Consider the following 16,091-nt stretch of genomic DNA (forward strand, 5'->3'; position numbering starts at 1 on the left):
AGGCATGGCATGCATTAATTCTTAAATGTATTAGTTCTTACCATGCTCACTGGAAGAGACAGTGTGATCATAACCAGATTAGCACAGGAAGGCTCCAGTCTAAGTACCACCAATACTGAGAGAATCAGGAGTCAGTAGCTAGCTGTATAAACAAAAGAATTCTATACTTTATAAGTGCATCAACAAAATCAATTACGTTTGATATCTACACCACTCAGATAGGTGGGTAGCCCTTGGCATAATGCTTTATGCTTCAGAAGATATCAGAGGTATTCAAGCATTTGGCACAGCTGCATAATTTGTAACAAATGATACATGTCGTAAGATTTGTTGCTTGCTTCAAGTCCTTGGTTGTTAGAGATACACTTGCAACAAGAACCTCTGATGCTGTGCATGTTTAAGCCTTTGGGGCATTCATTTAAAGGCCTGCATGCCATGATTTCCTATATATGGTGATAGAAAGTGAGAAAGTTTCGGCTTGTCCACAGGTTTTGTTGGCACAGCCTGCATAAAAAGAGTGAAACTGGTCAATATTGCAAATGACTTACATAAATTATTTTATTTGAAATGTTTTTCAATCCCTAGAGCAAACAAGCAAATATCATCGACAGGAAAAGTATTTTCTAACACTGGAATTTCACTTACAGATTGTTTGTAATGTATTGTTATTTCTAGAGGTCTCCTACTTTATGATCCAGGAAGAATACTCTCTGTTCAAATTACAGGCTTAATAGCTGCATTGATGATTATCAAAAGTATTTCAGTGAGCCCAAGAGTGAATTTAAAAACCTGCGTTGCAAAAAACAGTTTCTTTTCAGGATTTCCTGTCTTTTCGTCACTAGAGCAGAATTCTCAAATGTAAAAGAAATTCTTCACCCACTAGGCAAAGTCTTTTTGAAGCAATCTGTGTACCCAGCTAGCTATTTGCACCAACTCAGCATGTTGAAATCTTTTACCAAATTGGTAGGTTAAGACAAGTTATTTGAAATCAGCTTCAACATATCCCTTCAGATAGCTTTCTTATGGATCATCCATGCCATTATAGCTTTATTGTAGTATGAAACAAATTCATTTTAAGCTTTAAGTTTTGAACACATTTTAAATCCTTAAAAACTTAAAGATTAACATTTTCAAGTGTAGTAAAAATAAAAAATAATACTTAGGTAAAGCAAAGAAAAAGAGATTAAATGAATTTAATTAATAGTTACCTGAATTAGAGAATGATGTCTTGATTTATTTAGTGTGATTCATTTGACGTACAGTAACCTTAAATATCTACTTATAATCGTTACTTCAATGTAAAGCTGTTTAGTTAAGAACTTTAAGTTCTTTCATCAAATTTAACTAAAAATAATAAAAAACCTTCTTAGAATCATAGTCTGGCTTGCAATTTTTGTAAAGCAAATGAATGGTTTGAAGTAATTTTTGTATCTTGAAGATTCAGAGGCTCATCTGCTTCTTTTCCTCATGATTATATAACAAACTATTTTTTTTTTTTCAGTTAGGAAAGAAAAATGCAGTATGGATGGCCAGATGTAGAAGTCTGCAGTGCAAAGAACTGTATCAGAACTAATCAACTTGGGCTCCTTTTATTGTCTGTGGGGAAAAAAAAAAAAGGAAAAGGGAAAAAAGAAGAGAAGAGAGAAAAAGCACTTTAAGGCATGATTCATACCACCGTAATGTAGGCATCTAAACTAGGTCAGATTCATTGAGCTCTAAAATGTCTGTTTTTCTCTATGGACAGAGGCATGGTCACCCTAGGGAATGACTAGCTTAGATGTGGATATCTATGTTATCAAGTAAGGTGATATGATTTCCACCCCACGTAACTTTTGTGACCAAGAACAAATATCTATAAAGAAAGAAACACTGCCTCTATAAAAAGGCTTCTAATACAATGATATGTGCTAAAGCTCTTGTTCCATATTCCCTACAATGCCCTAGGTCCTCTAAAACTTAAAGACTGAAAATTCTATCACAAAGGAAAACATGTTATAATACTGCATTATCCTTCATTCTGACTCGTGAAAGTGATTGCTCACTAAACTCAAAACTAACACTTGTCAAGAAGTACATAGCAATGATATAATTAAAGATGTGCATGCAGAATTCAGTGCTGATTAGTATGTGTATTATAATTACTGCATACAGCAGTACATTAGTATATTCGTGTATATATACATATATGTGTGTATACACATACTAACAGAATGCTTAAATTATAGATAATAATTGTAGCTAAGAAAAACTGAAAGACAACAGTCAGTCATATAAATGAATAAATTTCATACATTAATAAATGCAGTATATTGGTATGCAAACTAAATATATCTATGAAAATGTAGGGATAAAAACAATAAGAACATGTCTTTGTTTTATTATGAATTTCTGTAGGACTATTCAGGACAATAGAAATACTAGTGATGATACAGTTTCATTGCTAGCTGTGGAAAAGAAAAAGCACTCATTGAAGATTTCTGGTTTGCATTTAGAAAGGAAAATAGACTCTGCATTGCCAAAGTATCATCTATTCTGACACTCTCCTAAGTGGATGGTAAAGAGCATCTATTAATTTTTTTTAACTGGCAGGACCAGATAACTTGATTTAAAGCTTTTGAAAGGAATCTTGTATTGCTGCTCATTGGCAAAAAGCTTTGGCATACTGGAGAAGTCCAACAGGCCTGGAAAAATCTAATGCCGTGTTGATATTTCAACAGCGTAAACAGGATGACCAGGGTAACTGTAGATGAGTTAATTTGACCTTGGTTCCGTGTGAAAGAATGGAACAGCTGATATGGGACCCTGTCCATAAGGAAATAAAACATGGTAACATAATTACTGCTAGTCAACATGACTTTATGTAAAACAGGTTAAGTTAAACAAACTGCATAGTACTTCTATGAGATAAGAATTTTGATTATTTGATTTGTTTAATAAAGGTAACTATGTTGACAAAACCATGTCTTTCAGACTTCTGTTAAGCATTGATACCACATGACACCCTGATTAAAATATTAGCACCAGAACAAACCCAAGAAAACATATTAAATGAGACTAAACTGTATAACTTGGAAATTTAATGTGTAACTGTTAACTGAAACTTACCAAGTAGTGCCAGTGTGGTGCTACAGGGATCCTTTCATGTCTGGGACACTGTTATTCAATGCTTTTACCTATGGCACGAGAAAAAAACCCCATAAACTAAACTCTAGTAATGCCTCTAAATTATGCAAATTACAAAAGGAGAGAAATTATGAGGACAGATTACAAGCAGGAAGTAATTTTAACTTTCTAGCAAAGCAGAAACAATATAGGTGTTAATATTGCCAATTAAAGGCCATCTTCTTTGGGATGAGGACATATAGATTATGCTTGCAGGACTGAGGGGAGTAATGGCTCTAAAAAAATGGGAAGGCAATGGTGGATGATCAATTTTTAGTGTAAAATAACATGAAGTTGGCTAATGGGATCCACAGTTTTATTCTGGAAGGGGTCAGAGATGGTCTTCTAATGGGTATGGTGGTCAGACCAAATTAAACTCCCCATAAAGAAAGGCAAAACCAATGAAAGCTATCACCCTACAAACACATATTATTCTGTTTTGGACTGTACAAACAGAGCAATTTCTCTGGGATATATTGCAAACACAGTGGATGGAGAAATGGTTAGCGGGGGTTATGTACATCTGCATAAATAAGGCACAGAAGAACAGCAGGGAGTTTTTCATCGCTGTGTTTGGGGAAACAAGACATTGGCTACATTATTTGTAAATAAGATTGCACAACTTTGCTAGCCCTTGTGGTGTTTTTGTTTAGGGGTTTTGGATTTTAGTAAGCACAAAGCAAGCCTCAGAGTGAATCAAGAACCTGAGACAGTGCTGAAATTTTTGAGATGTTTAATGGAAAACCCATCATGACACTGTCCTGCTTATTTCCCTTTCTCCTGGTCCCCCAGGATTTGCTGTGTGAGAGGTGGATTGCTCCCCTGGTCCCTTTTGGGGCAGTCATCATTGGCACGGGAGGACACAGCTGTTCCCCAGCCCTTAATTCCTCCTTCTTCCTCCAGTCTCCCTTTTCCAGGAGCATCAGAGAAAGACACTAATTTTCCACTCCTTTTTCCCTTCCTGTGGTGCTTTAAAAAAGAATGATGATAAAGAATCTCTGTAAGTCTCACCCCACTTTTGTAGTTTGGAAAGGAGAAAGCATATACAAAAACACTTTGATGCTGATTTGATGCCTTTCCTCTCTGATCTGACACATGATCTTCTATCTGAGCAGAAAAACCAGAGGTTTGTCAATCAGCTGCATCTAGTACATCAGTTCATGAAACAGAAGAGCCTACAGCAAAAATGGGTGAGATGTTGGCCAAATGGAGAGAAGTGTCAGGCAGGAGCAAGTATACTAATCTCATGGTTAATGCATGAGATCTAGCAGACTGGGAATGGAGAGGCAAATGTAGGGCAGGAGCGGTATCAGGGCTGGGAGACTGCAGGAGTCAAAAAATCACCTAGTCTAATAATCACTGACATTTGTATGGAATGTGACGATCAATGTAGATGAAAAGGGATCAAATAGACAGGTTATAAGTAAAGACTGATGAATAACATCCTCGTCCCTCAGCATGTTCACCACCACACTAAGGATACTGTAGGCTTCTGTTTTTAATCCCTCTTCTAAATAGCCTGTAATTCTGCCCTTTCTGAAACAATAATCCAACAGCTGGTGTCTTCCTTTTTTCTCTGCCATCAACAGACCGTCTGCAAGGAGGGAGAAGGGAAAAATGAAATGTCTCCATTTTGCTCCCCCATGGCTTCCCTTGCTGGCTAAGTGTCTGTCCCACAGCTGTCACACAGCACTCGGAGAGCAATGAGCAACTTTAAAGTACAAATGTCTTCCAGTTTTCTGATTTTTAGCAAAATCATCAGGGTTTTGCCCCATAATGCCTAAAATGTTTCCGCAAGTTTTCCGATAAATTCCAAAGTGGTCACATTGTATCCAGACAGGCAAGCAACCAAATGCGTATATTCATCTTGATCATCTAAAAGAGAGGGGAAAGTGTAAGCTAGTTCTCCAGAGTCCCTTTACAGCAAATGGAGAGGGACCATTATTGTCTAACGGAAATATGTCATACCTTTTTTAGGCCATTGTTTTGTGATCATTAATACCAAAGCTTCACACAAATGAACATAACAGATATTAAACATATCTTGAACACTTCTTTTAAAATAAGTTGAATGTTCCTGTTAAATGAGCAGAGCATACATTATTGAGTCCATGCTGGCATTAGGGTTTAATGCTGCCTATTGAAGCTCTAAAGATGCCCTAACTGGCATGAAGGTGAGGGCTGAGAGCAGGTGGCATCCGACCAGGTATAAACTTCCCGGTACAAAGTTAATTCTTTGTAAAAAATTTGAATTACTAGTTGCAATTGTTCAAATGAATACCTACAGCATATGGCTACATATTATCTCCTCCAATATTAACAGAAACGTATACCCAGATTCACTATATTGTGAATATACTCACTGTTAGACTTCAGCTCTACCTGACGAAAGGATGAATAATTCTCCCTTCGTCACTTTGCAGGAACTCTAGATGCTAAAATGCATTAGTCATCCAACTTTTAGACAGCTATGGTTATCTGAGATGAACACCACCTCACCAAATATTCAGGGAGATTCAATCCAGCTGAGTTAACAGCATCTCTTCACTTATCCCATTACTTATGCATATAACTTAATGGCTACTTGAGGCCTGTATAGGAAGACTTTAATATTATAATGCAGCTCAATCACAAGTTGTGCTGCAGAGAACATCAGATCACTGAACCCTACAGTCTGCTTTAAAATCCATGCTGCTATAACAAATACAACTTGGATTGTGAATATCTATTCTTAAGTGACTCATTAAGCCTAAGAAAAAGTATAAAATTTATCCAAGAAAACCAAAATAGAATGTGCTTGTTGAGAGAAAATGGGTCTTGTGGACTGTGATGGTTTTCTACAGATATAACATCACTTCTGGAAATGCAGAGTACATTCCTCAGAGTACACATTCTTCATGGGTTGGTGTTGGGGCCACTGTTGTTTACATCTTTGTTGGTGACATGGACAGTGGGACAGAGTGCACCCTCAGCAAGTTCACCAATGACACCAAGCTGTGTGGTGCAGTCAACACACTGGAGGAAAGGGATGCCATCCAGAGGGATTTTGACAGGCTTGAGAGGTAGGCCTGTGCAAACCTCATGAAGTTCATACAAGGCCAAGTGCAAGGTCCCGCACATAGGTCAGGGCAATCCCATGCACGGATACAGGCTGGACGATGGGTGGATTGAGAGCAGCCCTGAGGAGAAGGACTTGGGAATAGTAATAGATGGAAAACTGACTATGACCCAGCAATGTGTGCTCACAGCCATGAAAGCCAACCGCATCCTGGACTGCATCAAGAGAAGTGTGGCCAGCAGGTCAAGCGAAGTGATTCTCCCCCTCTATTCTGCTCTTGTGAGACCCCACCTGGAGTACTGTGTCCAGCTCTGGGGCCCCCAGTATAAGAAAGACATGGACCTGCTCAAGTGGGTCCAGAGAAGGGCCACGAAGATGATCAGGGGGCTGGAGCACCTCCCTTATGAGGACAGGCTGAGAGAGCTGGGGTTGTTCAGCCTGGAGGAGAGAAGACTCTGGGCAGACCTAATAGTGATCTTCCAGTACTTAAAGGGGGCCTAAAGGAAAGATGCAGAGGGACTCTTTATCATGGAGTATAGGGATAGAACAAGGGGTAACGTTTTTAAACTGAAAGAGGGTAGATACAGATTAGATGTAAGGAACAAATTCTTCACTGGAACAGGTTGCCCAGAGAAGCTGTGGCTGCCCCCTCCCTGGAAGTGTTCAAGGCCAGGTTGGACGGGGCTTTGAGCAACCTGGTGTAGTGGAAGGTGTCCCTGCCCATAGCAGGGGGGTTGGAACTAGATTGTCTTTAAGATCTCTTCCAACCCAAACCATTCTGTGATTCTATCATTTATGTAAAACACCCCTGGTTTGTACAGTACTAAAAAATTTATAATGAGGGACAGAGATTAATTTACTGAAACTAATGAACTTGAGATAAAATATTGTCAGTTCTGTCAGGTTTTCAAAAAGAAGGGAGCCTCATCAAGTGTTGTGCATTTCTGAGTCTTGCTGAAGCAATTCAGAGGGAGTGGTTTGTAAGATTTTAAGATTTTTTAAATTATTGAAATCCAACTGGAGGCAAGATACCTGTTTAAAATAATACGTTAATTTGATGTATGTGTGCAGAGTGGTTACAAAGTTGAACCTGCACATGGAAAAAGCAAATCAAAACTAATTATAGACAGCCTTCGAAAGTGAGAAACTGAACAACCTTTTTTTTCCCCAACTGAAAGTAAAAAAGCAATTAAAATCAACAACTCACTGAATTGGGTTGTAAAATTATTTCAGTATTATCAGTCTAAAGGATTGGTAATGTAAGGATGTCTGAGTGTGAATGTTTTGGGGAGTGTGATTTTTAACTTGCTGGTATTTCTTTAAATACAGCTAACACAGGAGGGTAGCAGACAACTGTTGTTTTTAAACTTGATTATCCTACAAGAATATCTAGATCACTTACCCATAGGCATTTTTCAGCAAATGTTCAATTAACAACTTGACAGCCAACCATTGACTTTAAAACTATCTGATCTTTCCACAATCAATAAATCGCATCAGCGTAATTTATACCACTGCGATACAGTTACATGTTTAGCACATTTGTTGTGCTTATGCATTTCTAAACAAAGCAAAGAAGGTAATTGTGTCACAAAGAGGGACACCTTCTCAGGAAATCGTTGCAGAGGAAACTGCTGGGTAGATATATCGGCTGGGAAAGGTAAACCAAAGGCCAAACTACAGTGTAGTCCAGGGATCTCTCACCAGGTCCAAGTTAGTTAGGACAGAAGAAGGTTTTGTTAGCAAACAAACTCAGAACACTTTGTACCAGAAATGAAAGGCCCTTTCAGCTCACTGGAGGGTGTAAGGAAAAGAGGCTTCATTTCTGAGGCTTCTTCCAGGTCCTTATACAACTCCAGTGGAAGCTGGAGTCCAATTGGTTTGGTCACCATATTGGCCTGAATCCTAGCTCACTGATCCACTTCTGTGACAGCTGCTTTTGAGAGATGACAGCAACTCTTGCAATATCTGTGTTTTGGAGTTATTCACCTTTTAAAAATCTACTTCTGTAGCCTTGAAAGATTTTACAAGTCAGCAAAAAGTCTCTCAAAAGACAAGTGCATAGGAATGAAGTGAGGCACCCAGAAACATTTCCTTATTGTATGATTAAATGCAACAAATTAAATTAAAAACATGTTAATTTGCCATGTCTACCTCATTCTCTCCTGTTACAAATGCTGTTCCTTTGCTTAATCAGCAGTTTAACTGAAAGCACTCTCTTCACTTGTATTTGATTTTGTGGTCTCCCACTTCAGTAATGAAAATCTAATGTTCACATGAATATTTTATTAACATTAAGTGACCATTTTGGTTTGTGTCCATGAGCACTCAGGAGAACATGCCTGAATCTTTTTTATTTCTTTTTGTGGAAAATACTTGACAGTAATTTTTTTAGCAAGTTATTATTATTTAGACACAGATGGGAGACTACTGTGCCTCCCATCACAGTAGTGCTTGCTACAACAAGGATCTTGAAGATACCCACTCCTCCTTCTTCTGCCCCACAATCCAGCCATCCATGACAGAGCCTGCACCAGTCAGTGTGGTGTTTAAGCCATGATGCTCACCGACTGGGAGAAGGTTTTATTCAACCTCTCTTGTAGGCACATGAAACTGCAAAAATTCCTAGTGCCAGCAGTTTTGTACTCGTCGTTGTGATGCTTAATCTGTCTGAAATTAATAGTTACACCTAAGCTGTACGTCAGAAAAAATATGCTTCCAAAAATATATTGAAGATACTCCACCTCTTCCATCAGCACACGTGTTGCCTTTTGTGCTTTCCCCATGCATACGAGCCCACTAAAATATGAAAGGTTGACACTTTTCAGTTCTCCTTTAAATGCTGAGCATGCCTGCAGTGTCCATCAGTTAGGCAACTGGCAAGCTGAAGTGGCTGCTTGTCAGCAACACCGTTCATGGGACTGCAGAATCGCCTTTCTCCCATTTGACTCCCCACATCGGCAATCCTCCTCCATTCATTGTACATGTACAATATATACATTAAAGAAAACAGAAGGAGGCCCACCATTAATTACTCATCTACACAATGTCTAGCACAATGGGAGCCTGAGGCTGCAGTGAGTTTCCCAGACGCTGTCTAAATAATGCAGATAGATGATAATTCTCCTTGAAAGCAGTCAGACCATTCTGAGGGCAAGCCTTCCTCATTTTATTCACATAAAACTTCCACTGAAGGGGTTTATTGAAAAAAAGCAGGCAAGATTTTCCTCTGTAGTGACTCTATTTCCCCCAAATGTTTCTTTATCTCCCTGGTGGTCTTGCGTGTGCAGAAATTAGACCAGCAAATGTCTTGCATGAGTAAGAATTGCACCAATAGCTTATCTCAAACACTAAGAGTAATCGACAATTCATAATCCTAGTTTTATACTCTTTATTTTTCACAACCAAATAAGTAGACAGGAAAAGGAAAAAAAAAAAAAAAGAGAGAGAAGGCTGTTTTTTCCCTTTCAGCAGTAATAATCCTGGAGCTATTTATAAGGTGCATATATCGTAGAAATCCAATAAAACAGGACTGGAAGTAAACATGAGATCATCTAAACTATCACACTGCCCTAAGTCAGGACAACTGTACTTGTGTCATTCCCGATAAATATTTGTGCAGCTTAAAATGCTCCAGTGATGGGGACTCTATAAAAATCCCTTGACAATCTACTCCAGGACTGCATTACCCCTGCTGTTAGGAAAATTATCCTGATGTCAAGATAAATGACAGAGGAAGTCAGGCTCCCTTCTGAAGTTGCTTTTTTTTTAAGAAAAAAAAAAAAAAAAAAGAAAATGCTAGAAGAAAAAGAGTTACTACCTAAAGCAGATGCAAAGGCCATCTGAAACAAAGACAAATAGCCAAATGAATTGTAGGGCAGAGGGGAAAGCTGAATGCCTGGGATTGTTTTGCTGGGAAACAGCCTCCAAGAGCAGTATGAAACAAACAGAAAGAGAGGCTGGAGTAACCTGCCAAGGGAAGAAAGTAAACAGATTTTCAAACAGAATGCTACCTGGAAAGAAACAGAATTGGAAAAAGCAGACCACAGAAAACCCTCTCGTTGGAGTCCTATTGTGTTTGGGCAAATAGGCCTTTGTAAATTTTCTGTAAATATTGCATCAAAACCATACTGACTTCTATCATCGGTCTCTTCTTGAACAGAAATACCCTGGAGGACCCTAGATCTTGGCTATCCATGCAGGTTGGAAAGGTACATTACAAAATCTCTTTTAAAAAAAAAAAAAAAAAAGAAAAAAGGGGCATTGTTTTCAGTGATTCTTAGATATTTACCGTTCTTCTGATATGCAAGAGGGCTATAGACTTCAACTATTGCTTGAAAATATTTGGCTCTAGTGCTTCATGAACCCTTTTTTTTGTTTCTAAACCAGGATCTGTTATATCCTATCAGGCTTTTTTCTTTTAAATAAGCAACAGTATTTTTTTAGATTGGTGATCACTCCCGAAGGAATGAAAGACAGCATCCCCCCGCCCCCCTCCCCAAACCCCCATCATTTAAAACCTATTTGTTGACACCCGCCTCTCTGAGGGGCGCCTGAGGGGCGGCGGGGCCCGCAGCTTTTCCCGCTCCCCGCACCTTCGCTTCCCCCTGGCGCCCGATCGGCCGCAGCCGCCCCCGTTACCGCCGCTCCCCGCAGGCCCCGGTCCCCCCGCAGGCCCCGGCAGCCGGGTGGGGCGGCGGGCAGGCCCCGGCAACCCGCACGGCCAGCCCCGGCCCCGCCGCTCCCCGCAGGCCCCGGCCCCCCCGCTCCCCGCAGGCCGCAGCGGTCGCGGCGCTGCCGGCGGGGGGCAGCACCGATGCGTTTGGGAGGCGGGAACGGGGTGGGGTGGGGTGGGGGACGGGGACTCAAACGCAAACCAAAATAAAACTCGCAACCGACAAAAAAAGATGTTCCAGGAAAAAAATCCTGGTGATTGCGACGCGCTGACGCATCTCAGCCCCCAGTGCGTAATTTTCGCACCGGCAGCAGAGGGGCGGGAGCGGGGCAGGAGCTGGTGCCCCCCCGCCCCGGGAGGTGATTTCCACGGGAGACGGCAGAGGCGCGGAGCCCACCGGGCGGTGGTCCCGGAGGCTCCCCGCCCCGCCTGGCCCGGGCACCGGCCCGCCTGGGGACACGCTGCTGAATCGAGGCGTGTTCCCAAAACGGCCTTTTTTGGGGTACACCTGTCAGGTGAAGAAGAACTGTCTCCCTGTTCAGACCACAGGAACTTTGCTCAGTGTTTTCTCTAAAATACTCGCAAGGTATCAGCCTGCTTATGGACTGCAGGGATCTGAACCTGCCACTTGAAATACAAATTTTGAGGAAGAAATTACCTAAATGCAGAAAATTATCCAAATCTTTGTCAAAAAATAATAAACTGAAGATAAGGTATGCTCCAGATTTTCCTCGGCTTTATTCCCCTCTCATATAAGAATGTACAAGCTAAAAAGGTTGATATTGTTTCAGTATATATTTTAAACAACTAATAATAATATTAGCTTCGGGAATTACTGAATATGCACGAAGTTGCATAACTGTAACCCAAATTTATTTAACCCAGAATTCTCTGAAAATCTGTGGTGCAGTATTTACCCAGCCAAGTAATCTTTACTTAAGAAATAAGTATTTTCAGAGTCTACGATTTCTGAGTATCTTTCCCTCATGTACATAATTGTTTTCATGGGACCAGGGGGAAAAAAAAAAAAATGGCAGCAAATTTGTAGCCCCAGTTTAAGGGGGTAGGGCAACTGTATCCCTTAGCATTACTCTGGCTATAGAGGAATAAAACATGCTGTTGAGAGTTACTAAATAAGTAGTATCAACAAACTATTTTATGAAACTATCTGGAAAGATGGCCTGTCCTCCCTTCTAACACAGAGTTCACAACTGGGTAGTACCAGAGTCATGGTACATTAGCAGTCAAAGGTTAGAGAGAAAGAAGTTGATGGGAGTTCATGTCCTCTTAGAGTAAGGTTATGAAATGTATAACCAGAATGACACTGTATCAGAAGTATGCAAATAAATGTACAAGGGAATAAACTGACTTCACCTGTTTATGTAGAAGTTCAAGGACATCAAAATATAAATCACTCTATTTTGTTGGAACACGTAACTGTACTCTTGATAGTATAAGAAAGTGTTGCTGACGCACATAATCTTTCTCTACACTTTTTTCCCATGGCTTCTCTACCATCAGCTCTGTGATCCTGGCAACAGGTAGAAGGCAACAGCCAAGCCAAACATCAAGCACATCCCTTTCAACTCTTACTCCTTGTCCTGAAATTGAAAGATATTTCAAAATGAGATTTAGACTAAGAAAAAACAAAAATGTAATTTTAAAGGATGTGACAAATTTTGAAATTCAACCTACTCATGCATCCAGCCTCTCAGAAAGTGTTTTGTAAGTAGCCCGGCTGGGACTTTGGACAGTATTTAAATATAGCTACATATTCATAGGTCCTGGTGCTCCAAACTCCCTAATGTGGGGAAAACAAAACAAAACAAAACAACACAACACAACAACAACAGCTGGACCCTGCATGTGCTAGACTTGTAGAATCAAGCTTCCACATGTAACTAAAACCAGTTGCATACCCCTGGAGGTACTACTTTTATCTGACCATTTAACTACTATTCAGGCAAACAGTCTTCCCAAGCAAAATTCACTGATGGCTTGAGAAGTTCATTGCTGCAAAACACACTGTTGCTGGCTACTGTTTATCATCCATCCATATAGTTCAATAACCAAAACCATGGAGGTAAAATACATTTATACATAAATGAAATAATCACACTTTTTTTTTTTTTTTTTTTTTACATATAGCTGAGGAACCCCAAGTACTTGAAGCATGGAAACGTGAAATCAGTAAGGCTCTGTGCCAGCAAAACTGTATTTGCTGTATCTAGATTAAACTTCATCATTTTCATAAGCAAGGTCTATAATTTTCTAGGCACGTCTCTGCCAGTTTTGGGTGGACGGAGGTAGCATCTTATGACTGACATAACTGATGGTAAATGCCCCTCACATAGTATATTTTGATAAATCTGACCATTACCCAGCACAGTTTATTCTTCTTAGAGGGAAAAGGAGATCGCTGAATCAAAGTATGCTGGCAAAAGCATAGTTTAGCAGACAGGAAAGATGCTAACATTAGCACTATTTTGTTTGTCTACTTTGTATATTAGCAAAGCATTCCCAGCAGAGACCTCAAACCAGAAGATAAATGTGGTGAAATAAGAGATGAGGCAGGGTGATATGACAGAAGAAAAGGAATGGGAGAGGTAAAATGTGATCATTTTTTCTTTCATCATGATGGAATTATTCTACAGAAATGATTTAAGCAAACATCCTCTGGCAAATCTACTGCATTTACTGAAGATGCTGCTGTCCCTATTTGTCCACCCCTATGTTCTGCCTGAAATTACTTGGTGGAACAAGACAGCATGTGCTATGCTTCAACTGTCCAAATTTGCAGCCCACTGTACCACTGAAAACCCACTTATTTCAGAATGAAAGCTAATATGCTACACAACGCATAGGAATAGCTGAAGTGTGAGACACGCCAGCCTGTAGAAACAGTGACCTGTAGCTGAGAGGTGGGATGGATGAGTGGTGGTAGTGCATTTATTTTAATTAAATGTCCTTGTAATTACATTGAAACGACCAGGAAAATTTTCCAGAAGGGATATAGTTTTGAAAAGCAATTCAGAGGAGTTCTGAATTAGACAGATCACCTATGTAAACTGAGGTCATTCATTCTAGAGTGTTGGTCATGAAACAATAGTACCTTTTAACCTGAATTTTACGCACACCTGAGTCCCACTTGTGTTCTGTACCAGTTATACATTAAAAAACAAACTCCAAGCATAACTATAGAAAAAATAATACTTGTTATGAATTGGCCGCTGCTAAAAATGAACTGCTAAAGCAGCTCCTTGTATCAATGCCAATACAGAAATAAAAAGTATAAACTTCAACCTTTAATTCTAATCTATCCTAATACCTTTGTCATAGAAATTGTTTGCAAACTTAATTCTGCTGCTACAGCCAGTACATCAAACGCAATCAAGAATAACATATATGGAAATATCAAGTAGATGAATTAATATTCATCTTTTTTACATGTCAGACCTAAGAATGCTTGCTCAAGGTCACCAAGCATATTTCATAAACGTCTGGAAAAATCCAAGGGTTTCCAGACAAGGGCTCCTCTTGGTGTTTATGGGCCCAGATCACTCAGAGTGGCAAGAAATTGTTCAGGTAACAAACTCCCCTTATGTCTTCAGTAGTGTGAGTACAGCAGATAGTCTGGCCCATTGCAGTTATAGACAGAACATCAACTATTCCCAAGTTTTCATATGAAACTTCCCTTACTGAGATCTGTTATGCAATCATTATGCGTAAAATAATTTTACTGTTACCAATTCTGTGCCTTTTTCCAGATACAGAAATCAAAGAACATTACCAGGATTGTAAAGATTGTAAGCAACGTTTTCTGTGAGGAAGCGCACACGTTAAGAAAGGTCAGAGGTAACTTGCCCAAGGTTACGCACTGAATCGCTGCAGGTTGCAGGCACGCTTCTTGCTCCTGCGGAGAGGTCGGTGCCTCAGATCTCCAATTACTTCTCTCCCTCCGCTCCCCCCTTTGTAAAAAAACCCCAACAAACAAACAAACAAAACAAAAAAACCAACACCCCCCCCAAAACCCCTTAGGTAATTACTACCTTGTATGTAAATGTTAATACTTCCCTGTAAAACGAAGGGACAGGTCCTTCTTCAAAAGCTGCTTTATTGCAGCGTACCGGTATTTACAGTGGTCTTTTCCAATCACACACCCCCCTCCCGCCCGGTTACAGCTGTTGATTTCTAAATAGGTTATTATGACCCAAACCACGGAGAATTTCGGGCAGGAGGGAGCGGAGCCGGTTACGTGCGGGCTGCGGGCGGCTCCGCCGGCAACACGGCCCGGCCCCCGCCACGGCCCCGCACGGCGGCAGCGGGAGGGAGGTGCCGCATCACTTTCGTCTTTTTACTTTTTCTTTTTTTTTTTTTTTTTTTTTTTGCCGCGGTTTTACACGCAAACGCGGCTGCTTCAGCTTCGTCGCAGGCCGACAAACGAATGCGCGTCCCGATGGCCCCGCGGGAACGGGCAGCGCGGACGGATGCGCGGGTGACCCCGACCTCGCCTCTCCTCCCGGGCGTGTGCGAAGCGGGGTGGCGGGGGCATGTGGCTGTGATTAGAAACAGCTCGGGCTGGACGTTTTCACCGCAGCCTTCCCCTCCACCCCCCGATTTTTGTTGCCATTACTGCGCTCCCCGCGCCACGCCGCGCTCAGCGCTTCGTGAGGAGCCGCGACTGCCCACACCGGGGGGGCGACAGGCGGGCACCCCGGCCCCACAGCCCCCTCCCGGGCCCCCCGCGCTCCCCCTGCCTTCCCCCGCTCCCACCGCACACAGGAAAAAGGGGACTGGCGAGCCCCCCGCCCCTCCCGCCGCCCACCCCGGCCGGGGCCCCTTCCCCGCCCGCCGCCATTCACCTCCCTGCGGCGGCCCGGAGAGAAAGGCGCCCATTGATCCCCGCGCACGGCCGGCCCACGGAATAACGCGCGGATCCCCGGTCAACGAGCGAGGCACCTCGGCCGCCCACCCCGGCCAACCCCCGCCCCGCGGGAGGGACCCGCGGAGAACCCGCACGCCGCGTACAGGAGCGCGGGTGGCGGCGGAGCCGGGGGCCGCGTTCCCCCCCCCCACCCCCGCCGCTCGTTCCTTAGTTGCCTCGCCGTGCTGTCATCCCCCGGCGGGGCCGGTTGGTTTCCAGAGGAAACGCGGACGCTGCTCTTATTCACCGCTAACGCGAAACGCCGGGATAAA

At 41.8% G+C, this 16,091-nt stretch overlaps 1 long non-coding RNA gene across 1 annotated transcript; it reads right to left on the reverse strand.

Moving 5' to 3' along the window:
- Window positions 1–456: 456 nt before the first annotated feature.
- On the reverse strand, window positions 457–15,926 carry LOC141920235 (uncharacterized). The gene is made up of 4 exons (XR_012622266.1): window positions 15,758–15,926; window positions 3,106–3,173; window positions 1,209–1,596; window positions 457–504 (listed from the first exon to the last, which is right to left on the reverse strand). It is a non-coding gene; the product is annotated as an uncharacterized LOC141920235 (long non-coding RNA).
- Window positions 15,927–16,091: the final 165 nt, after the last annotated feature.

This window comes from Strix aluco, chromosome 2 (assembly GCF_031877795.1).
Source record: "Strix aluco isolate bStrAlu1 chromosome 2, bStrAlu1.hap1, whole genome shotgun sequence".
NCBI lineage: Eukaryota > Metazoa > Chordata > Aves > Strigiformes > Strigidae > Strix > Strix aluco.